The following is a 24,650-nucleotide window of genomic DNA, read 5'->3' as shown; positions in this document are numbered from 1 at the left end:
CTATAGGGCTGCACAGAGTCGGACACGACTGAAGTGACTTAGCAGCAGCAGCAACAGCAGCATTTTTACCTAAACATTGTAACGGCTGTCTAAGTAGTCTCTAGTATCCAACCAGTTACTGGTAAAAACATCCAGGTTCTTTAGCGTTGCATTCAGGGTAATTCATAGAATAGCCCTCGCAAGCCTAATCTTTCATTGAGTTTGTAGGATTCACTGCAAGCCTCTCTCTCTCTTACTTGTTCTCTGGTTTTAATGAATTTCTTGGAGCTCCTGAGTCATTCATGTCTCTTGCTTTCAGTTCAGTTCAGTTGTTCAGTCGTGTCCAACTCTTTGCGACCCCATGAATCGCAGCACACCAGGCCTCCCTGTCCATCGCCAACTCCTGGAGTTCACTCAGACTCACGTCCATCAAGTCCGTGATGCCATCCAGCCATCTCATCCTCGGTTGTCCCCTTCTCCTCCTGCCCCCAATCCCTCCCAGCATCAGAGTCTTTTCCAGTGAGTCAACTCTTTGCATGAGGTGTCCAACGTACTGGAGCTTCAGCTTTAGCATCATTCCTTCCAAAGAAATCCCAGGGCTAATCTTCAGAATGGACTGGTTGGATATCCTTGCAGTCCAAGGGACTCTCAAAAGTCTTCTCCAACACCACAGTTCAAAAGCATCAATTCTTCAGCGCTCAGCCTTCTTCACAGTCCAACTCTCACATCTATACATGACTACTGGAAAAACCATAGCCTTGACTAGACGGACCTTAGTCGGCAAAGTCTCTTGCTTTGTACACCATTTTTCCTCCTTCTGGAAGGCCCTTTCTATTTTAATCATAGTCTTGGTAAACCCCTTTTCATCTTTTGTAGCATCACTTTTCTACCTCATATCATGCATTAGTGGTGGTCCCATCAATTTATATTGTGACCTGTGCCCTTTGAGCAAGTGTTACCTTGACATGAAACTTTCTACAAAGTTAATGTTGTTAAAATTCCACTTTCAAATTAAAGCATAGTACTTTGAGAAGTACAGTCCAGTGACCTTATAAAGAACTAGAAACTGTTAGCAATGCTGCAATCTCTCTTGAGCCTGATATACTTGCAAGGCATGGTGTCTATATGGGGGCTGAGTTCATGTGTGTGTGTTGGGGGTTGTGGAGAGGTGATCATGGTGGAAGGGGAAGGGAAAGACCCAGACAGGATGGGTCTTTCCTTTGCAGGAAGCCAGAAAGGTAAAAGCCAAAGAGATAGTATAAGATAGTCTTTAGGGAGCACTAAAGATCAAAGCTAAGACATAAAATGCTGGTAATCAGGTTTAAAGGTTGATGCAAGGGTTGACACAGTGAGATAAAGTTGAATGGGGAGTCAGGTAGAAATGGAACTCAGGGAGAGAATAGAACAAGGTGGTTTCTAGGCCACTGTCAGGATCGGGCATGGAATATTGTTTGTCTGTCATTGTTTTTGGAGGGTACATGGAAGGTACCTTACTTCTTGGGTGCCTTGGACAGGCATAGGCCACTGATTTGAGCAAACCTCTCCTGCCCAATTTCTAAATTCATAATGAAGGCTAACAGTTCCTGCTTTGTGGTCTCTAAATGATTGAACTTGGAATTGGACTACAGATTTATTTCTCAGGTATTTTTCAGCTCTTTGTTGTTGCTGTTCAGTCACCAAACCATGTCCACCTCTTTGCCACCCCATGCACGTCAGCGTGCCAGGCCTTCCTGTCCCTCACCATCTCCCAGAGTTTGCCCAAGTTCATGTCCATTGAATTGGTGATGCCAGCCAACCATCTCATCCTCTATCGCCTCCTTCTCCAGACCTCAATCTTTCCCAGTATCAGGGTTTTTCCTGTGCGACAAATCTCGATTTATTTGTATTTGATTATCTTATGTGGATCATAATTGCATTTTGCTAATTTAGGGGTAAGTGTCATATCAGCATGTTTTTTTCTGTTACTTCATTTCTATTTTCCTTTTTATACTGAAAGCTTGTGATACATCTGCAACATCCTAAATTAACAGAAATTACTTATCTTTAGAATTTCTTGAAATTATATGCTCTACATTTTCTAAATCAAATTCGTTAGATGAAGTTCTATATTTATGAAGAAAATTCAGTGGATTTACGTATTAACAATATATCTTAGGTGTTTTTTTAAGATCTTTTTCTTTTGGTCCCTCATACAAATATACTCAGCATTAGAAGAACTATATAGAAGTGCATACTTTGTAAACACAATGAGATGATTGAGAAAGTTAGACATTAAAGTCTAGATTGATTGGAGTAAAGTACAATGGATAAGACCATGCAGTTGAATTTCCCAAATGATAGAAAATAGGTGCTAAAGAAACATATACAAAATAAATTTCAAGGTTGTTGAATGTCTACCTGTCACTAAAAGTGACAGTACAGATAATCTTAATGGAAAATTCCTCTGGGGCATTTTTAGCAGCTATTCTGTAAAATGTTATTTATCCAGTGATTGTTATGGTATCTTCTCTTTATTACTCTACCTCCTTCTGCTGATTCTTCTGACATCGGACCTCTGTAAGATCTGCCAGAGAAGCTCTCCTGGCCTAAGAAATCAAGCGTGGGTGAGACCTGGTGCAGAACAGGAAGGCGACCCATACTTGGTTTCAGAGGCTGTGAGAATACCTACAGTCTAGAGAGAAGAGCTTTTATGTTAATGTAAGTCTTTCAGAGAACAAAGACTTCCAAATTAATCTTGCCTTATTATAGATAGAAACAACTAAAACACAGATATAATTCATAACCTTTCTATAATTCCATTCCAATGGAATTTCTCAGAACTTTCTAAAGGACAGAAACTAGGTTGACAGATAATGATTTGACACCAATGCTAATGATTTTTGTATGTGTGAAGCAGATAAAGCCTTTATTAGAGGCAAACTATGTGTGAAAGAACACAGGGGTGAACTCAGAGTGAGCTGCATGGAATGGAAGTGACTTAGGTCACTTATGTGGGGCAGTCATCTGTATTGTCTATGGCCAGTTATCTTGCTCATGCCCATATTTGGTCTGACTCAGGGCACTCCTCGATATATATGTGCATCTTTCAGCCAGGATGGATTCCACTGCAGGGGTTTCTGGGAAGTTAGCAGGACATATTATGGGCTGGTGACCCCTCCCTCCTTTGACTCATGAGGATCTTCTCTGCTCATGAGTGAGTGTGGTCATTCTTGACTACAAGAATAAGAAAAACTGTACCTCACTTTGAGTTGCTTATGTTATTGTTTTTAAACATTATCTAAAGAAAATACAGGGCTTCCCTGGTGGCTCAGTGGTAAAGAATCCACCTGCCAATGCAGGAGACGCAAGTTCAATCCATGGGTTGGGAAGATCCCCTGGAGAAGGAAATGGCAACTCACTCTAGTATTCTTGCCTAAGAAATCCTATGGACAGAGGTGCCGGAGTCCAGCTCCAGCAGCCAGGAAATCAGCCTGAATGGGTAAGCGGTGTTGGCGGACAATGATGTAGCCTCTGACTCCAAGTAAGAAATAAACTGAGGAATGTGGTATGCAGCCCAGACATAAGCATGAGTTAAAATGTAATCACAAGTTAAATATAGGACACATAAGAGGAAGTAGGTAATAGATAGTAAAGCCAATTCTGAGAGAATCCCTGAAGCAGGAGCTCTGTTTGAAGGGCAACAACGATTTCTGGAGATAATAAATCTGGGTGGGGGGAACTAAAAATGTCAAACCTCTGACCTAATGCTTTTGTCAAAGTATAAAAGAAAACCTGAAGCTTGAAATAAATATGTAGTCCCGTACTTTGAGTCAGAGGCTACACCATTGTCCGCCGACACCACTTACCCCTTCAGGCTGATTCCCCCGGCTGCTGGAACTGGACTCTGGCACAGAGGAGCCTGAAGGACTGTAGTCCATGGGGGTCACAAAAGAGTTGGACATGAAGGAGTGACCTCCTCCAAGAGGGCCAATGCCGTACCCAGGTCTGCTGCACTCAGCCGCTGCCCCTGCAGCAGTCCACTGCTTGCCCATACCTCTGCAGGAGACACTCAAACACAGTTCTGTCTCCGTCTCTGTGGGGTCTCTGGGCCCTGTTGTACAGAAGGTTTGTCTGAGCATCTCTGGCGTGTATGGGGTTTGAGTCTAAATACAATTTTGCCCCTCCTACCGTCTTGCTGGGGCTTCTTCTTTGCCACTGGACATGGGGTATCTCCTCAAAGTTGCTCCAGTGCCACAGAGCCACTGCTCCAGTGCCTACTGAAGGAGTGACTAACAACAACAAAAAAACAATATAACCCTTAGAATCTGCACCTGAATGGTGTTCTCACATCAACTTTCTTCCCCTCCCCATCATGTACTTCCCTTCCTTGGTCATGAAAGACATAATTTTGAGAAATTCTGCTGATGATTGTTAAAGCATTGTGCGTATGAAGCTCCTTACTCCTTAAGTACATACCTCCTATTCCCTGACCTGTCCAGCTGTGACTGTTAGTTGTCCATGGTTTTGTGGTAGCTCTTTAAGGGCTAGGAGAGATGGATGGAGATGCATGGACAGAGTAGGATTTTGCGGGGGTCCCATTTACACTTTGGCATCTACCCACCCTTTCTGTAACTGCATATTTTTCACACACCCAGCCCCACTCACAGCTGCTTGCCTATAGGGCCAAAAATCTTTAGTTAGTGATCTGCCAGAATTCTACTTTTCTATGTAGGAGATTGGAGTAGTTTCAAATAACCCATCTGGTGGGATGAAGAGAAGTAAAGAAACTGAGGTAAATAAAATATGTATTGTTAAATACTTGGTTGCATGCATTGTATCTTGACTCACAATTTATTTGTAGACTGTATCTGTTGAGCTGGTATCTGTTAATTTTTATTTGTTTGTCTTATACTCTTTAATGTTGCTGAAAGGGTGGATTGGGCATGGTAGTGTGAATATGTCTTATCATCTCCTAGGCCAGAGGAATGGTTCAAAATTTCTTTTTATTTTCTCAGTCAGAATTCTGAAGACCTGAATCCTTGGCATAAAAATTTAAACTGGAAAGGCAAGTTCTGCCAAGTATATACTACATACCTCTTGGCCATGGATTTTGGTAGGCTTCCTTAGAGAAATATGAAACTTGTTTCCAATAAAGACTTATTCTGTATTTCCTTAATTTAATTTCACATTTGTACATTTTAATTTATAAGCAGTATTACTCTATCCCAGTTAGGATAGTTTAATTTATAAATATGCAAAATTAATAAAGGACACATCGCCATTTTGTTGAGTTCTGATACTTAAAGCAAATTCTTTGCTTAGACTTTTCGTTTGTTCTGAAATGAATTAAGAGAAACTCAGTTTCTTTTAAACTATTATTTCAACTAAAGAACTTCTCTTGGATGGTCTAGAGGAGTGTTGTCCAGTGGATTTTTCTGCAGTGATGGAAGTGACCCTATTCACTTTCACTTTTCACTTTCATGCATTGGAGAAGGAAATGGCAACCCACTCTACTGTTCTTGCCTGGAGAATCCCAGGGATGGGGGAGCCCAGTGGGCTGCCATCTATGGGGTCTCACAGAGTCAAACACGACTGAAGTGACTTAGCAGCAGCAGCAGCATGATAACCAATAGCCAAAGGGTACAGGAAATATGGCTGGTGCTGTTGAAGAACTAAATTCTTAATATAGCTTGATATGGCTAGTGGATCCTGTATTGGATGGCAGAGTTCTAGAGTACATTAATCATTTAGACAATTTCTTCTAGATTAAAAATTCACTAAATGCATAATTTATCAGTTATTTTATGAATTTCATATGTTTTGATTAATAGCCTAGCTTTATATGCTATATTTTAGAATAGTTTTAATTCATTACCATGTCCTTATACAATGAAATGTCCATGAAATAGTGATATAAAGCAGTTTTCCAAGTTTTAAACTAATTCTGTTGATGCTACTTTATTTTTAATAAAAACACTCATTAGATTTCTACTGAAAACTAAAAGCTAGACAGTTACCAAACAGTGACCAACACAATAATTGGGTGTTAGTCTTTGGCCAGTATTGCAAAAAATCTCCATAAGTTTCAAAATGATTTGATGTGACTCCTCTCCTCAACAATCTTACAATCTTGCTAAAAAGACAAAACTGGCAGGCACAAAAAAATTAAAAATCAATCAGTGCTAAACTTAATTATGCAAAATAGGAGTGAAGAAGAGAGTGAGATTGCTGTAAGCATAGCAGCCAATCCTTCAGTTCACTTTAAAGGATCCTTCACTTCAGTTCTGTCGCTCAGTTGTATCCGACTCTTTGTGACCCCATGAATTGCAGCACCCCAGGCCTCCCTGTCTATCACCGTCTCCCGAAGTTCACTCAAACTCACGTCCAACGAGTCCGTGATGCCGTCCAGCCATCTCATCCTCGGTCGTCCCCTTCTCCTCCTGCCCCCAATGCCTCCCAGCATCAGGGTCTTTTCCAATGAGTCAACTCTTCACATGAGGTAGCCAAAGTACTGGAGTTTCAGCTTTACCATCATTCCTTCCAAAGAACACCCAGGGCTGATCTCCTTCAGAATGGACTGGTTGGATCTCCTTGCAGGCCAAGGGACTCTCAAGAGTCTTCTCTAACACCACAGTTCAAAAGCATCAATTCTTTGGTGCTCAGCCTTCTTCACAGTCCAACTCTCGCATCCATACATGACCACTGGAAAAACCATAACCTTGACTAGACGGACCTTAGTCGGCAAAGTAATGTCTCTGCTTTTCAATATGCTGTCTAGGTTGATCATAACTTTTCTTCCAAGGAGAAAGTGTCTTTTAATTTCATGGCTGCAGTCACCATCTGCAGTGATTTTGGAACCCCAAAAGATAAAGTCTGACACTGTTTCCCCATCTATTGCCCATGAAGTCGTGCAACCAGATGCCATGATCTTAGTTTTCTGAATGTTGAGCTTTAAGCCAACTTTTTCACTCTCCTCTTTCATTTTCATCAAGAGGCATTTTAGTTCCTTTTCACTTTCTGCCATAAGGGTGGTGTCATCTGCATATCTGAGGTTATTGATATTTCTCCCGGCAATCTTGATTCCAACTTGTGCTTCTTCCAGCCCAGCATTTCTCATGATGTACTCTGCATAGAAGTTAAATAAGCAGGGTGACAGTATACAGCCTTGATGTACTCCTTTTCCTATTTGGAACCAGTCTGTGGTTCCATGTCCTGTTCTAACTGTTGCTTCCTGACCTGCATGCAGGTTTCTCAAGAGGCAGGTCAGATGGTCTGGTATTCCCATCTCTTTCAGAATTTTCCACAGTTTATTGTGGATCCACACAGTCAAAGGCTTTGGCATAGTCAATAAAGCAGAAATAGATGTTTTTCTGGAACTCTCTTGCTTTTTCGATCATCCAGCGGATGTTGGCAATTTGATCTCTGGTTCCTCTCCCTTTTCTAAAACCAGCTTGAACATCTTGAAGTTCACAGTTCACGTATTGCTGAAGCCTGGCTTGGAGAATTTTGAGCATTACTTTACTAGCGTGTGAGATGAGTGCAATTGTGCGGTAGTTTGAGCACTCTTTGGCATTGCCTTTCTTTGGGATTGGAATGAAAACTGACCTTTTCCAACCTTGTGGCCATTGCTAAGTTTTCCAAATTTGCTTAGAAATCATGTATTCTCAATTGCAGACATGATGCCATTGTATTCTAGTGGGCTTACTTGTTCAAGATATCACAACCAGCTGAACACGTGCCCAGAACTTGAGTGAAGGTTCTCTTGTCCCTCAGTCTTTTATTCTTTCTACATTGCCTTTAAGACTGCCTCCTAGAGGAGATTGTTTTTAAACAGTTCATTTAAAAAAAGTTTGAAGTCAAGCAACTATAAAACAAATTCCATTTCAAATACCCAGTTTCCTCTAGCAGAGTGTCTTCCAAACTTATTGTTCACTTAACACATTCATAAGTTTTGCCATATCATTTTACCACCTCAACTGTTATTTATAAATACTTCTTTTATTTTAATTTAAAATTTATTACAAGGAAAATGGAAAGCCAATATCATTTATCATAAATAAATGGTAACTGGGAAATAAATACAAGAAAAATGAAAGCTAAGCTGTGGTATATAAATCCCTAGGCAGACACTTCACCTAAGCCACAGGACGGTTTTCTTAAGAATATTAGAAAGTGCTGGAAAGCCTTAGAAGCAGTAGTCTTCCATTACTATAAAGAGTAATCCTTTTCTTCACTTTCAGTTTTAAAACTGGAATTTATGAGGTCTCATTGCTGAATCTAATGCCTCATGGCTCTTTAAGAATATGTTACAAAGGAATGAGCCATGGATCCTCAGTTCTCTACCACATATATACATGTTGACATAAATTTGTATAACTGTGTTGGTTAGTGAAATGGGGTTAGTTTTGCTTATACTTGCAAATTATATAGTTATGTAACTTTCCTGATTATTTTCCTTATTGAAATGAAGATTGTTTGATCTATTGGATGATGTCTTCGTGTTGTTATTTTTTACAGGGAAAGTAATAATTGTATAATTAACTAATCTTTTAAAAATATTAACTAATGGAATTTAGATAGATTATCTCTCCATCTACAACCATATGATCCTATTTTTCATTAACTGAAAACAGCTTTTATGGTTGATGGTGGAGCTCTCAGGAGTCACAGGAAACTGTGATTTATGGAAATGGTTTATTAGGCAGAAAGATGACATGCATGATTTCTTTAAAAGGTGGAAAGGGCTTTCAAAACATAGTTTTAAATATCTTGGAAAACATGGCCCTTATTCAGATATCAATTAAGGATATCTCATGCATATTTGTTTGCAGTTTTGTCCAATTCTGTGTGACCCTGTGGATTATAGCTCACCAGACTCCTCTGTCCATGGGATTCCCCAGGCAATAATACCAGAGTGGGTTGCCATGCCCTCCTCCAGTGGATCTTCCCAATCCAGGGATCAAACCTGTGTCTCTTATGTCTCCTGCACTAGCAGGTACGTTCTTTACCACTAGTGCCTGACTTTGTTTTTCTGGGCTCCAAAATCACTGCAGATGGTGATTGCAGCCATGAAATTAAAAGATGCTTACTGCTTGGAAGGAAGGTTATGACCAACCTAGATAGCATATTAAAAAGCAGAGGCATTACTTTGCCAACTAAGGTCCATCTAGTCAAGGCTATGGGTTTTCCAGTGATCACGTATGGATGTGAGAGTTAGACTGTGAAGAAAGCTGAGCACCGAAGAATTAATGCTTTTGAACTGTGGTGTTGGAGAAGACTCTTGAGTGTCCCTTGGACTGCAAGGAGATCCAACCAATCCATCCTAAAGGAGATCAGTCCTGAGTGTTCATTGGAAGGACTGATGTTGAAGCTGAAATTCCAATACTTTGGCCACTTGATGCGAAGAGCTGACTCATTTGAAAAGACCCTGATGCTGGGAAAGATTGAGGGCAGGAAGAGAAGGGGACGACAGAGGATAAGACGGTTGGAAGGCATCACAGACTCAATGGACATGGATTTGGGAGGACTCCGGGAGTTGGTGATGGACATGGAGGCCTGGCGTGCTGTGGTTCATGGGGTCGCAAAGAGTTGGACACGACTGAGCGACTGAACTGAACTGAACTGAACCACTAGTGGCAACTGGAAAGCCCCAAGAATTTGTTATAGCTTGTTTAACTCATCCGTGAGAGAATCCTTGGGATGGCTGAAGTGGTTTAAGGAACCTTTAAAGAAGTGAGATTATATAGTTACTTGGGAAAGGAGATAAAATAAGTTTGCTAAATTAGAGAAAAGGCCAACAGGGCAATAAAATCATAAACTTTGATTATATCTTTTCTACCAGAGAGAAATTATTTGTATCTCTATCAGACAAAAAAACAAATGGAAAGCCCCCTACAAGCAATTTGACTGACTTGGTACACCATAGTGTATAGTAAATCAAATCAAGGTGCCTTTCTCAAGTACAGCAGTTGTTGAGAATCGAAGTGATTTTGCCTCCAGGGGATATTTGGCGAAGTCTGGAGATGTTTTTGTTCTTGGCAACCTGTAGGGTGCTAGTGGCATCCCATGAGTTGAGTCCAGGGATGCTGCTAAATATCCTACAATACACAAAAAGCCTTCCCTGGCCCCTCTCATACCCCCAGTGAAGGATCATCCAGTCTAGAGTCTCAGTGGTGTTCCAGTTGAGAAATTCTGCCCTAGGAAATTAAATAACCTTTGTTAGCCCTGTTATTGTTCTAGTATGACATTGAAAGAACCCATAGTCATCCTTTAGCCTTCTTTCCAAGTTTTGGATAATTTTTCTCAACAATGCGAAGAGATTTTCCATGCAGTACAAGGGTTTTTGAAGGATACAATTTATATTTTCTGAACACACCTAGAGAATTGTGAGCTAACACAATTGTCACCTAGACATTGTGAGCTAAGCTCGAGGTCTCCTTTTTTATATTGTCTTTCTCTTTCATTTTCTGGTTGTTTTTGTACATTTTAATTTTTTAATCTGAAAATAAGTGGTGATGAAATGTTAAAACATACATTATCTGTCACTATGACCATTTTTCACAGCTATTTGTAAGGCCTCCCCAGACAGCCATTTTGCTTTTTTGCATTTCTTTTCCATGGGGATGGTCTTGATCCTTGTCTCCTGTACAATGTCATGAACCTCATTCCATAGTTCATCAGGCACTCTTATCTATCAGATCTAGGCCCTTAAATCTATTTCTCATTTCCACTGTATAATCATAAGGGATTTGATTTAGGTCATACCTGAATGGTCTAGTGGTTTTCCCTACTTTCTTCAATTTGAGTCTGAATTTGGTAATAAGGAGTTCATGATCTGAGCCACAGTCAGCTCCTGGTCTTGTTTGTGTTGACTGTATAGAGCTTCTCCATCTTTGGCTGCAAAGAATATAATCAATTTGATTTCGGTGTTGACCATCTGGTGATGTCCATGTGTAGAGTCTTCTCTTGTGTTGTTGGAAGAGGGTGTTTGCTATGACCAGTGCATTTTCTTGGCAAAACTCTATTAGTCTTTGCCCTGCTTCGTTCTGCATTCCAGGGCCAAATTTGCCTGTTACTCCAGGTGTTTCCTGACTTCCTACTTTTGCATTCCAGTCCCCTACAATGAAAAGGACATCTTTTTTGGGTGTTAGTTCTAAAAGCTCTTGTAGGTCTTCATAAAACCATTCAACTTTAATTTTTTCAGCGTTACTGGTTGGGGCATAGACTTGGATAACTCTGATATTGAATGGTTTGCCTGGGAGACGAAGAGAGATCATTCTGTCGTTTCTGAGATTGCATCCAAGTACTGCATTTCGGACTTTTTTGTTGACCATGATGGCTACTCCATTTCTTCTGAGGGATTCCTGCCTGCAGTAGTAGATATAATGGTCATCTGAGTTAAATTCACCCGTTCCAGTCCATTTTAGTTGGCTGATTCCTAGAATATCAACGTTCACCCTTGCAATCTCTTGTTTGGCCACTTCCAATTTGCCTTGATTCATGGACCTGACATTCCAGGTTCCTATGCAATATTGCTCTTTACAGCATCGGACCTTGCTTCTGTCACCAGTCACATCCACCGCTGGGTATTGTTTTTGCTTTGTCTGCATCCCTTCATTCTTTCTGGAGTTATTTCTCCACTGATCTCCAGTAGCATATTGGGCACCTACTGACCTGGGGCATTCCTCTTTCAGTATCCTATCATTTTGCCTTTTCATACTGTTCATGGGGTTCTAAAGGCAAGAATACTGAAGTGGCTTGCCATTCCCTTCTCCAGTGGACCACATTCTGTCAGACCTCTCCACCATTACCTGCCCGTCTTGGGTTGCCCTGCAGTCATGGCCTGTGAAAAGAAGAGAGGCGAAAAGCAAAGGAGAAAAGGAAAGATATAAGCATCTGAATGCAGAGTTCCAAAGAATAGCAAGGAGAGATAAGAAAGCCTTCTTCAGTGATCAATGCAAAGAAATAGAGGAAAAGAACAGAATGGGAAAGACTAGAGATCTCTTCAAGAAAATTAGAGATACCAAGGGAACATTTCATGCAAAGATGGGCTCGATAAAGGACAGAAATGGTATGGACCTAACAGACGCAGAATATATTAAGAAGAGGTGGCAAGAATACATGGAAGAACTGTACAAAGAAGATCTTCACGACCAAGATAATCATGATGATGTGATCACTAATCTAGAGCCAGACATCTTGGAATGTGAAGTCAAGTGAGCCTTAGAAAGCATCACTACGAACAAAGCTAGTGGAGGTGATGGAATTCCAGTTGAGCTGTTTCAAACCCTGAAAGATGATGCTCTGAAAGTGCTGCACTCAATATGCCAGCAAATCTGGAAAACTCAGCAGTGGCCACAGGACTGGAAAAGGTCAGTTTTCATTCCAATCCCAAAGAAAGGCAATGCCAAAGAATGCTCAAACTACTGCACAATTGCACTCATCTCACACGCTAGTAAAGTAATGCTCAAAATTCTCCAAGCCAGGCTTCAGCAATACATGAACCGTGAACTTTAAGATGTTCAAGCTGGTTTTAGAAAAGGCAGAGGAACCAGAGATCAAATTGCCAACATCCGCTGGATGATCGAAAAAGCAAGAGAGTTCCAGAAAAACATCTATTTCTGCTTTATTGACTATGCCAAAGCCTTTGACTGTGTGGATCACAATAAACTGTGGAAAATTCTGAAAGAGATGGGAATACCAGACCACCTAACCTGCCTCTTGAGAAACCTGCATGCAGGTCAGGAAGCAACAGTTAGAACTAGACATGGAACCACAGACTGGTTTCAAATAGGAAAAGGAGTACATCAAGGCTGTATATTGTCACCCTGCTTATTTAACTTCTATGCAGAGTACATCATGAGAAACGCTGGGCTGGAGGAAGCACAAGCTGGAATCAAGATTGCTGGGAGAAATCTCAATAACCTCAGATATGCAGATGACACCACCCTTATGGCAGAAAGTGAAGAGGAGCTAAAAAGCCTCTTGAGGAAAGTGAAAGTGGAGAGTGAAAAAGTTGGCTTAAAGCTCAACATTCAGAAAACAAAGATCATAGTGTCCGGTCCCATCACTTCAGGCAAAATAGATGGGGAAACAGTGGAAACAGTGTCAGACTTTATTTTGGGGGGCTCCAAAATCACTACTAATGGTGATTGTAGCCATGAAATTAAAAGACGCTTACTCCTTGGAAGAAAAGTTATGATCAACCTAGACAGCATATGAAAAGCAGAGACATTACTTTGCCGACTAATATCCGTCTAGTCAAGGCTATGGTTTTTCCAGTGGTCATGTATGGATGTGAGAGTTGGACTGTGAAGAAGACTGAGCACCAAAGAATTGATGCTTTTGAACTGTGGTGTTGGAGAAGACTCTTGAGAGTCCCTTGGCCTGCAAGGAGATCCAACCAGTCCATTCTGAAGGAGGTCAGTCCTGGGTGTTCTTTGGAAGGAATGATGCTAAAGCGGAAGCTCCAGTACTTTGGCCACCTCATGCAAAGAGTTGACTTATTGGAAAAGACTCTGATGCTGGGAGGGATTAGGGGCAGGAGGAGAAGGGGACGACCGAGGATGAGATGGCTGGATGGCATCACGGACTCGATGGACGTGAGTCTGTGTGAACTCTGGGAGTTGGTGATGGACAGGGAGGCCTGGCATGCTGCGATTCATGGGGTCACAAAGAGTTGGACATGACTGGGCGACTGAACTGAACTGATGACCATTTTAATGAAGGCTTCATTCCATTTTCTATAGGATATTTTTCTCAACTGACTGTATATTTTCCTGATTGACACTTATGATTCTTGAAAAGGAAGTAAAGGCTGATGCACAATAATAGGAAAGAAGAGATATTAGTCAAGCAGAGATTTCCCACACTTCTTCTGACTAAATTTCCTCTCTCGTTGGAAAGTTAAGGAAAGCTGACACATTCTCTATAAGGAAATATGAAATTGATGACATCATACCTAGTCTTTTTAATATGTTAGTGAAGTGAACAAAGAGTCAGAAATCAAGGGTAGTCTTCTCTAACATCTAAGTTAACATCTAACATCTAAAATACATCTAATTTAGTGAAAAGCTAAAAACAGTGAGAACATTAATTCATAATCTATTATGATAATTCAGCAGCAACCACTATCATTTTTTCTGTACTAGTTCAAGCTTTTACTTGGAACAGCCTCATAATTTTTTTTCTTTTTATCCTTATGTGATTTAGCTCACCATAAGCTTTTTGGACCAGGCACAGATACAGAGAGATGAGGGGGAAGACTTGCTTCTGCACTAAAGAAATTCTGAGACTAGTACCTGAAGTTGTAACATGTGATTTTATAGACTAGTTTTTCACCTCGTGTTGGACTTTCAGCATTTTTTTTTTCATGTTACTGTATTGTCTTCCTGATTATCATTTTAAAAGATTTTTTTAATATGAATAATTTTTTAAAGTCTTTATTGAATTTCTTACAATATTGCTTCTGTTTTATGTAAGAAACGCCGTGGGAAGAAAGAGCCACCCCTGTGGACCGTTGATCAGGGCCTTTATTGGGCGGTTGCTCTCGGGCAGAACTCCCGGGGGCGGGTGAGCAAGGAAGCAAAGGGAGTCTGCGAGGTATGAGGGGTGGGGAAGGGTTTTATAGCCAGGGCCGGGCTCCCATATAAGGAAGAAAGCGCGGGCTCAGCGGTGATTGGTGTCCAAGGGCTCCGTGTCGGCACCTGATTGGACGGCTTGGTTGTCGGCCCGCCTCCGGGACTTGTCTGCGGCACTTTTCCGGGGCAAGCCTCAACATGCCCAATCTTGCCTGACCTTTCATCCCGGCCTTTTTGATATAGGACAAGGGTCGCTGATTCTCTCTGGCTACTTCCTGCTGAACGGGGGCGATGAGGGGTAGGGTGTGGCCGGGATGACAGGGGGCATCTGCCGTTAATTTTGTCACGGAGTGCTTGTTGGAAGCCCTTGGTACTGCTGTCGCAGCACCATCAGCTGGACCGTATTGAGCCGTTGTTTGATAAAGGCCAAAAGCTTATTTAGGATACAGGGCTCGAAAGTCAGGAGCAGCAGGAGAATGATGAGTGGTCCCATTAGGGAGGATAGCAAAGTTGTCAGCCAAGGGGAGTTCTGGAACCAGGACTCAAACCAGCCCTGCTGAGCCTCCCTCTCTCTCTTCCTGCGTTCTAGCTGTAATCGTCAGCAGCCACAGCGGGTGATGCCAGGCCAGCATCGGATCGAATTGGACTGTGGTCTCTCAGTTATTCAGGAATCAATGACAGAGGGGTTCCGGGTGATGGTCAGTTTGGTCGGCCCCATGAGGGTGGAGCGGTAGGAGTGATCGGGAGAAGTGGTCGGGGCCGGGGCCACCCCTGTCTCTGGGAGACCCATGGGAGCTCGTTTGAGTTGGGTCAGGTGGTACCAGGGCTCGTGTCCCAGGAGTTTGGCGGCTGTTGGAGTGGTGAGGATTACAGTATGGGGTCCCATCCAGCGAGGCTGTAGTGGGCAGGGACTCAGGGTTTTTAGCAGTACCTGGTCTCCTGGGGCCAGAGGCCGGGTGGGCCCCTCGTCGTCTGTCGGTTGTGGCAGGACCCGGTCGGCGTGTTCCCTCAGCAAGGATCGTAGGAGGGAGAAGAGGGGAAGGTACCCCGCGAGTGGGGGAGCCTCTCCCTCTGGGAGGTGAGTCAGGAGATAGGGCCTGCCGTAGAGCAGTTCAAAAGGGGTCAAACCTGTTTTGGAGTGTGGTGTGGTGCGAATGCGAGGGAGCGCCAGAGGAAGGAGGTCGACCCAAGACAGCCGCAGTTCTGAGGCAAGCTTGGTCAGATGCGTCTTGATGATGCCGTTCACCCGCTCTACCTTGCCTGACGATTGGGGCCGATAGGGGATGTGGAGATGCCAGTCGATACCCGGGGCCGCAGCCACCTGCTGAGAGATCTGCGAGATAAATGCAGGCCCATTGTCAGACTGGAGAGAGTTTGGCAATCCAAATCTGGGAATGAGATGGGCCGTCAAGATCTCCGCCACCGCCGCTGCCGTCTCTCGGGCGGTGGGGAAGGCCTCGACCCATCCTGCAAAGGTGTCCACCAAGACCAGCAGACAGCGGTAGGTTCGATGTCTGGGCATGTGGGTGAAGTCTATCTGCCAATCCTGCCCGGGCATATGTCCCCTCAACTGGTGAGTCTCCTGTGGGGGTCGGAGTCCTCCCTGAGGAGAGGTGGAGGCGCATGTTAGGCAGGATCGGTGGATGGCATATATGGTTTGTCTGAGATGTAAGGGAGAAAAGACAGGACTGAGAAAGGAAAAGAGAGCTCTTGGTCCGATGTGGAGGGTATTGTGGATTTGGGATATTATGGCCTTAGCCTGGCGCTCAGGAAGCACCGGTTTATTATGGAGTAGTATCCATCCCGAAGGGTGCCTCTGAGCCCCTGAGGGAGTACGGTCCATGTGAGTTGTGTGGTCAGCTGGGTGTCGGGGTCAGTCCAGGTGAAAGCAAAGAGGAATTGGCAGTCGGGGTGGAGTGGGATGGTAAAAAAGGCATCCTTGAGGTCAATAACGGTGAAATGAGAGGTCTGAGGAAGTATGGAAGAAAGGAGAGTGTAGGGGTTAGGGACAAGTGGATGGGCAGGGATCACCGCCGCGTTGATCAGGCGGAGATCCTGCACCAGCCGGTAGTCTCCTGAAGCCTTCCGAACAGGGAGGATAGGCGTGTTACAGGGGGAGGTCATGGGGATCAGGAGACCCTGTCCCGTGAGACAGTCGATGATGGGCTTTAGCCCCCTGAGGTTGCGAGTAGACAAAGGAAACTGGGGCCGGGCTGGGAAACAGGTGGGGTCCCTTAGCCAGATGAGGACTGGAGGGTGGTGCCGGGCCACCACCGGGACTCGGGTGTCCCAGACCTCAGGATTAACAGAAGAGGTTGGAGGGTCAACAAGTAGCATTAGGAAGGCCCCTGACGTGGGAGCCGATCCTGGAGCTAGCTGAAGAGTAGCCTTCAGCTTAGCAAGTATATCACTTCCCAAGAGAGGAGTAGGGCAGGAGGGGAGGACCAAAAAGGAGTGGGTAAATAGACAGGAATCTAATTGACAAGATAATGGTTGGGTTTGGAGCGGACACAAGGGTTGGCCGTCAATGCCCATAACCGAAACCTGGGAAGGACGTAGAGTGCCTCCGAAAGAGGGAAGGACGGAATAGGTAGCCCCCGTATCAACCAAAAAATTGATGGACTTACCCGCTACCTGGAGTGTTACCCTGGGCTCGGCTTAGGTTATTGGGGTCCCGGAGTCTGGGCGGCGTCAGTCACCATCGAAGCTCAGCAGCTCCAAAGCCGGAGGAGGGCAGGAGGTCTCCCTGGGGCGCTCTGGTCCCCGGCCCCTAGAGGTCGAGGCCCGAGAGGCCTGGGGACAGTCACTAGCCCAGTGTCCTCGTCGTTTGCACAACGGGCACGGCTTGGAAGGAGGCCGGGGATTGGGGCACGTCTTGGCCCAGTGCCCTTCTTGACCGCACTTGAAACAGGCCCCCGGAGGGGGGTTTTGGGGCCCCGAGCCCGCCGCCGGCCGCAGGGCCGCTACCAAGGCCTGGGTCTGCTGGTTTAGGAGGCTTGCCTGAAATTCGGCCTTTTGCTTGAGCCTTGCCTTTCGGCTGGCCTCAGCAGTTTCCTTGCGGGCATTGTAGACCTTAAAAGCCATTTTTACCAGGTCTCGGATAGGGGTCTGAGAGCCGTCCTCGGCCTTGGCCAACTTTTTCCGGATATCGGGGGCAGACTGGGAGATAAAACGATTGGCCAAGGTGGCCGCCCCAATGGGGGACTCAGGGGACAGCCTGGTGTATTGGACGAGGGCCTCGGTCAGCCGATTAAGGAACACGGCTGGGTTTTCGTCAGGCCCCTGGGTCACCTCATCTAGTTTGAGGAGGTTTACAACCTTATGAGAGGACGTTTCCATCCCATCGAGGATACACTCTATCATATAGCGTACTCGCAGCTGGCCGCCACCCCTTTCCTGGTAGTTCCAATCAGGGTCAGTGTCAGGAACCGCCTGGGCCCCCGGGGGGCGCTCAGGGGAGGGGTTGGCATAGTGCCGCTGGTCGGCCTGAGCCTTGGCTGCCATCCAGATGGCCTGCCTCTCTTCGGGGGTGGTGGTAGACCCCAGGATGACATATATGTCCTGCCATGTCAAGGCGTAGGCGTGGGTCAGACCAGTAAACTGCTTAATGTACTGAGTGGGGTTGGAGGAGAAGGAACCCAGTTTGGCCTCAGTCTGTGCTAAGTCTTGGAGGGAGAAGGGGACATGGACTTGGGCTAGACCCTCAGCTCCAGCTACTTGTCGGAGAGGGAGTAGCGGGGCTGGGGAAGGGGAAGGGGAGGCTCCCGGAGGGTTGTTGTGGGAGCAGATGTGGGAGCTAACCGGAGAAGGGGAGGGAGTGACGGGAGGAAGAGGAGGATACAAGATAGGGTTAAGGGCCGGAGGATCCGGGGGCGGTGGTAGAGTCTCGGGGGCTGGAGCGGAGGTAGGAGGGACCGGAGTGGAAGGGGAGGGGCCAGGAACCAGAGTGGAAGGGGTAGAGGCTGTGGGAGAGGTATAGGGAGGAGGGGCCACCAGATCTTCCGGGGGAACAGAGAAAGCAGAGGACTCAGAGACGGGAGGAGCTGGTTTGGCCCGGGCGGGTGGAATCAGGGGAGCCATGATAAGCAGGATTTGGCGGGGAGTGCACGTGGTGCACAGGGTGGGGCGAGAGCGCAACGCCCAAAAGGCCTGAACATAGGGGACCTCAGACCATTTTCCCGTTCTCCGGCAGTAATTATCTAAATCACGGAGGACGTCAAAGTCAAACGTCCCTGTGGTTGGCCACTGTGAGCCATTATCTAGAGGGTACTGAGGCCAGGCTTGTGAACACAGAAAAGTGAGCTGCTTGGGGTGGATATATCCCTTTAGTCTTAGGGTCCGCAGGTTAGCCAGCAGGCACTCTAAGGGGGTGGAGTATTGGGGATCGGGTTTGGAGGCCGTTGATCCCATGGCGACCACAGAGCGTGGAGGCAACCCCCGCTGCCCGAACGTCTTCGGATGTGCCAAGGGAAGCCGGAGGTCCGTACAGCCGTTCGGAACGTCTTCCTCATGAGCTGGGGACCGGGAAGGGCCGAAGCCGGAGGTCCACTCAGCCGCTGGGGACGTCTCCCTCACGAGCTGGTGACCGGGAAGGGCCGAAGCCGGAGGTCTACTCAGCCGCTGGGGACGTCTCCCTCATGAGCTGGTGACCGGGAGGGCCCAGTAAGTGCGCACCTGTTCCCGGGCCCTAGGAGGTGGTCGCCAGGGAGGGCGGGCCCCAAAGCCGAAGGGACTTACCCCGTATCCTGCCGTCCTGGGGGTTGGTCAGCCGCCTGGGTCCGGGGCTACTTCGGCGGTGGAGCTCGAGGGGGCCTCAACGGCGAGTGCCGGGGGCCCTCACCTCGAGCCCCACGTTGGGCGCCAGATGTAAGAAACGCTGCGGGAAGAAAGAGCCACCCCTATGGACCGTTGATCAGGGCCTTTATTGGGCGGTCGCTCTCGGGCAGAACTTCCGGGGGCGGGTGAGCAAGGAAGCAAAGGGAGTCTGCGAGGTATGAGGGGTGGGGAAGGGTTTTATAGCCAGGGCCGGGCTCCCATATAAGGAAGAAAGCGCGGGCTCAGCGGTGATTGGTGTCCAAGGGCTCCGTGTCGGCACCTGATTGGACGGCTTGGTTGTCGGCCTGCCTCCGGGACTTGTCTGCGGCACTTTTCCGGGGCATGCCTCAACACGCCCCGGCAAGCCTCAACATGTCCAGGCATGCCTCAACATGCCCGACCTTGCCTGACCTTTCATTTTATATTTTGTGTTTTTTTTTGGCTGCGATACATGTGTGATCTTTGCTTCCTGACCAGGTATTGTACACAGATCCCCTGCATTGAAAGGCAAAGACTTAATCATTGTTCCTTAATCAGGAACATCCCTCTTGATTATCATTTCGATATATAAAGGAGTAAGTTTATCCTCCAAGTCATCTAGCAAAGTATCTGTTACTTGGTGGATGCTCAGAAAATGTTCCTTTACTTCTGCTCAAACACTCGAATTTCTGTACTGGACAGAACTTTTGGTGTATAAACATTTTTTTTCTTTTTAGTGGGGAAAAACCTGAGACCTTGTCAATTTAACCAAAGGAAAATATGCAGCTCTGTACTTGAGCTTAAAAAATTGGATTCAACCCCTGTTACTGCCTCTTATTGACTGTGTGACATTACATAAGTCACTTTACTTCTTAGGGGAATTTTTCTGTATATTTAGGGGAGGAAGTTGCACTAGATAATAGGAATGTTTAAGAGTTAACATTATTTTGCTTCTATCCAGGATCTCACATTAACAGAATTGAGATAAAGATCTGTGGTTTCTTAAAGAAAATCCATCTAACAATGTTAATCTTAATTTATCAAATAAGCTCACTTTATAAAAAGCCCCAGAGTGCTACAAAATAATACAGGAACAGGAACGTCGCTCAGTCGTGTCCGACTCTTTGAGATCACAGAAACACAAAAACTGGCATTTTAAGAACACACCATGTATTAAGGATGTCTTTAAATATTTTCATATGGATTTTCACTCTCTTCAATTATGCTCTCGGGTAGGTATCATGCTTGTAACTGAAACTCATGGAAATTAAGTATCTAGTATCCTTTCTAGTATATCATGCTAGTGTCAAGAATATGAATGTGTTCACTGAAAAGTAAGTAGCAATATTTCTCCTTCTTTTAGGTTCTAGAAGGACCTTTTGAGAATGGTTTTGTGGACCACAGCTATTGAAAAGCTCTCCAGGGAAGTAGGAAATAACTTCTTTCTGATCTCATGTGATTTGTTCCTGTAACAAGGAGACCATGAAAATCATTGTCCTCATTCTTGAGGAAATGTCAAACCTTGAGGATAGATAGCTCCTTAAACGATGAGCCTAGTGCTGCAGTGGAAGGCACTCCAGAGTTGAGATCAATGTCCTATGCTCTTGCATTTGCTAATGACTTGGTGTGTGAGTTATCTAATTTGCAGGAGGCCATCTCTAGAAGTAAGGGATCTATACCTGATGATCTCCAAGATGTTCAACTTGTCTTCTACCCCTCCTCGGGCATCCATTTTATTTATCTCTTTGCTGTTTTGTGTCTGAGAAGGGAGTATGGGGTCTACACTTCTGTTGGCAACCATTCAATGAATCCTCTGTTTAGTAACTTCAATCATCCACTCTTATCTGATTGTCTGCAAGCATACTCAGTCACTTCAGTTTTGTCCTACTCTTTGCGACCCAATGGACTCTTACCCACCAGTCTCCTTGTCCATGGAATTTTCCAGACAAGAATACTGGAGTGGGTTGCCATGCCCTCCTCCAGGGGATCTTCCTGACCTAGTGATGGAACCCACATCTCTTATGTCTCCTGCATTGGCAGGTGGGTTCTTTACCACTAGCACTACCTGGAAACCTCCCTTATGTGATTCTACAAGTCCTAAATCTCTTTAGATTTTTGTCTGGCAACTCACTCCTTTCAGTGACCACTTTTTGCTTCCACTCCTATTTTTTTCTCTGCTCAAAAGAATTTCCAGAATTTAATGAAAGCTCTCATCAAGAGATGGCCCCTTCCTCATTCTCTTTGTGTGTGTGTGTTGTTTTATTATCATTATACCTTTTCAGTTATTGCAGTGTCATTTCTAGGCAGAAAGGAGATTAGTATATGTAGGGATATACTATATTATAGCCTTGAGAAAGTAAGTAGAGAGTGGAGATTATCTATAAATTGGAGTGAAAGGCAAATGATGCCACTAGAATGTTCCAAAGAAAATTGAGGGACCAAAGTTGTTGTTGTTCAGTCACTAGGTTATTTCTGATTCTTGGCAACCCCATAGACTGCAGCATGCCAGGCTCCTCTGTCCTCTACTCTCTCCTGGATTTTGCTGAAATTCACCTCAATTGATTCATGTCCATTCATGTCCAGTGATGCTATTTAACCATCTCATCCTCTTCCACATCCTTCTCCTATAGCCTTAAATCTTTCCCAGCTTCAGGGTGTTTTCCAGTGAGTCAGCTCTTCACATCAGGTGGCCAAGTACTGGAGCTTGAGCTTTAGTGTCAGTCCTTCCGATGAATATTTAGAGTTGATTTTGTTTAGGATTGACAGATTTTATTTCCTTTCCTTCCAAGGGACTCTCAAGAATCTTCTCCAGCCCCATAAATTGAAAGCATCATTTCTTTTGTGCTAAGCCTTCTTTGTGGTCCAACTCTCACATCTGTACCTGACTACAGGTAAAACCATAGCTTTGACTATATGGACCTTTGTCGGCAAACTGATGTCTCTGCTTTTTAATACTCTGTCTAGGTTTGTTATAACTTTCCTTCCAAAGAGTAAGTGACCCATAAAGAAAGTGAAAGTGAAGTTGCTCAGTCGTGTCCGACTCTTTGCAACCCCATGGACTATAGCCTATGAGGCTCCTCAGTCCATGGAATTTTCCAGGCAAGAGTACTGAAGTGGGTTGCCATTTCCTTCTCCATGGGATCTTCCCGACTCAGGGATCGAACCCGGGTCTCCCGCATTGCAGGGATCAAACCTGGGTCTTCTGCACTGGGGGCAGACACTTTACCCTCTGAGCCACCAGGGGAGCTCTAAGTGACCCATCGATGACTAGAAACGCCTCAAGAGGAAAAGGGGGAGGTGTGATGAATCACAAGAAAATTATAGACTTTTTCTTTTGCTGGAAGAGCTTAATGAAAGGTAAAGTCATTTAGTAACTCAGATATTTACTGATGACCTGTTATATGTAAACTCTACCCTGGGTGCTAATTCCACGAGGACCAGTAGGTACAGCTTCTGTCTTCTATTTACTTGTGAAATTGAGGTAGAGCAAAAGGCTTAGATAAACAGAATAGAAATGCAACACAGTTAGTATTAATGAGAAGATATCATAATTTAGAAGTAACTAATTGCCCGAACTGAAAGGGAAAATTCCATAACACATATTCTGGTTAATATTTTATAGAGTGAAAGCTAATTACTTTTAAACTAATCAGGGGTTTGAACAATATTCATCAAAGAGTGGTTCCTATGATATGTATATAAACTAATCAGGGGGTTGAAAAAATGTTTATTAGAGAGTGGTTTCTATGACACATCCAATCTATGATTAATATGTGACACATAATTCCAAGAGTCATGTTTTTAGTATCTAATCATAAGGCATATGAAATGTGGAGTGTTAGAAGGGAGAGTTAATTACAGTTGGGATTCATCCTTATTTTGGAAAATACAAAAAACAAAAGTCAATGTTGCATCATTATGCACCAGGCATTACAGCTCAAGGCATTTACACTGCTCTGTAAAGAGATACACCTTAATGCAAAGATAATGCTTGCAGGGTTATGGGGGATTGGCTCAGGTTTCCTTTGGTAGAGAGGAGACTGTGGTTCTCCAAAGTGGGTAGATGTTCCTGAAGTATTCCCAGAGATCATAACAACTTCTATCCAGGCTTTGAAATAATGAGGACTATAGAATGTAGGTGGGATCTCCTGAGAGGGAGAGATAACCAAATAAAGCAAACTGTTGTTACTAACCTTGGGATTTCTCTGTGGCTTCCCAATCCATTGTCTACTCCAACAATCCCCCTTACCTTGTAGCAGGAGAGGGGCCCCAGAAGGCCAGATCCACGTCACCTGCTCTCTCCAAACCCCTTCCAGTGATCAGGAGGATGAGGCTAGGAAATGGGACACATTCACTCCCAGGCACTGCCTTCATTCATTTTTAATAAAGAATTCTTACCAGAACAAGTCATGCTGTTATTAATTTCAAATTAAAACTCAGACTATGTATGACCTCTTTAAGTCAGCTATTTTCCAATTCACTTATTTTGGCTGTAATTATGACTGATTTCTCAATTCTTACTGGAATGGCTAGGGTGCATTTTAATTTTAGTTGAGGTCTTTACAATAATAACCAGGGAATCTTTCCCACATATCTGTATAAGATACTTAATTTTATTAATAGAATTAAAATTACAGACTTGGGTACCTGATATATTATTTCTCTTTACTGAATTGTGGAAAATAATTTGTCTGTTTATTCTGTGGCTGTACCTTAGCAGTTCCAACAATTTGAATTTTGTTGTATTTAAAAGAAAAAAGAATGAAACCTATCAGGAATATGTTTATTCACGTCAGTGCTTAATTTATTGATATTATATGTGTGTGTGCATGCACATACTCACATACACATATAGACATTAACATATATAAATATGTCCAGAGGTTGGAAGCAAAGTGTTCCTTGATAAAAATATATATATATATTTAAAATCCCATATCAAGGTCTGGGATATTCCCCGTCTGAAAAATAAGTCCTTCCCCTTTTATTGCATATTGAAACTAGCAAAGAAACTTCATTGATTGCTTTTATTATGTTAAAAGCCTCACCCTTTCTGTCTGACATTGTGTTCTATTTAAGCTCATCCTTTATCAACTGACAAAAATCCATTTTAAATATTGTTTGGAAGCCAGATTTCTGATACTCTCCACTGCTACTAGACTTTATTTTTGTGTGTGTGATGTACTGCACAAAATTGTCTATTGATATGAAGCAGGCTGTGGAACGATTTTTCAGCTTTGATCACTAGAATGAATCAATTTTTAACAAGCCCTCGGTATGGCAGCAGCTGCTGATGTTGTGTGTCTAACAGCTTCATTG

At 44.2% G+C, this 24,650-nt stretch overlaps 1 protein-coding gene across 1 annotated transcript in view; it reads left to right on the top strand.

Annotated features, from left to right (window-relative positions):
- Nucleotides 1–24,650, top strand: part of LOC128052808 (EGF-like and EMI domain-containing protein 1) — a 616,586-nt gene that overhangs the window by 337,463 nt on the left and 254,473 nt on the right.

The sequence above is a fragment of the Budorcas taxicolor genome, chromosome 1, assembly GCF_023091745.1.
Source record: "Budorcas taxicolor isolate Tak-1 chromosome 1, Takin1.1, whole genome shotgun sequence".
Taxonomy (NCBI): Eukaryota; Metazoa; Chordata; class Mammalia; order Artiodactyla; family Bovidae; genus Budorcas; species Budorcas taxicolor.
This window is presented reverse-complemented; position numbering and strand designations above follow the sequence as displayed.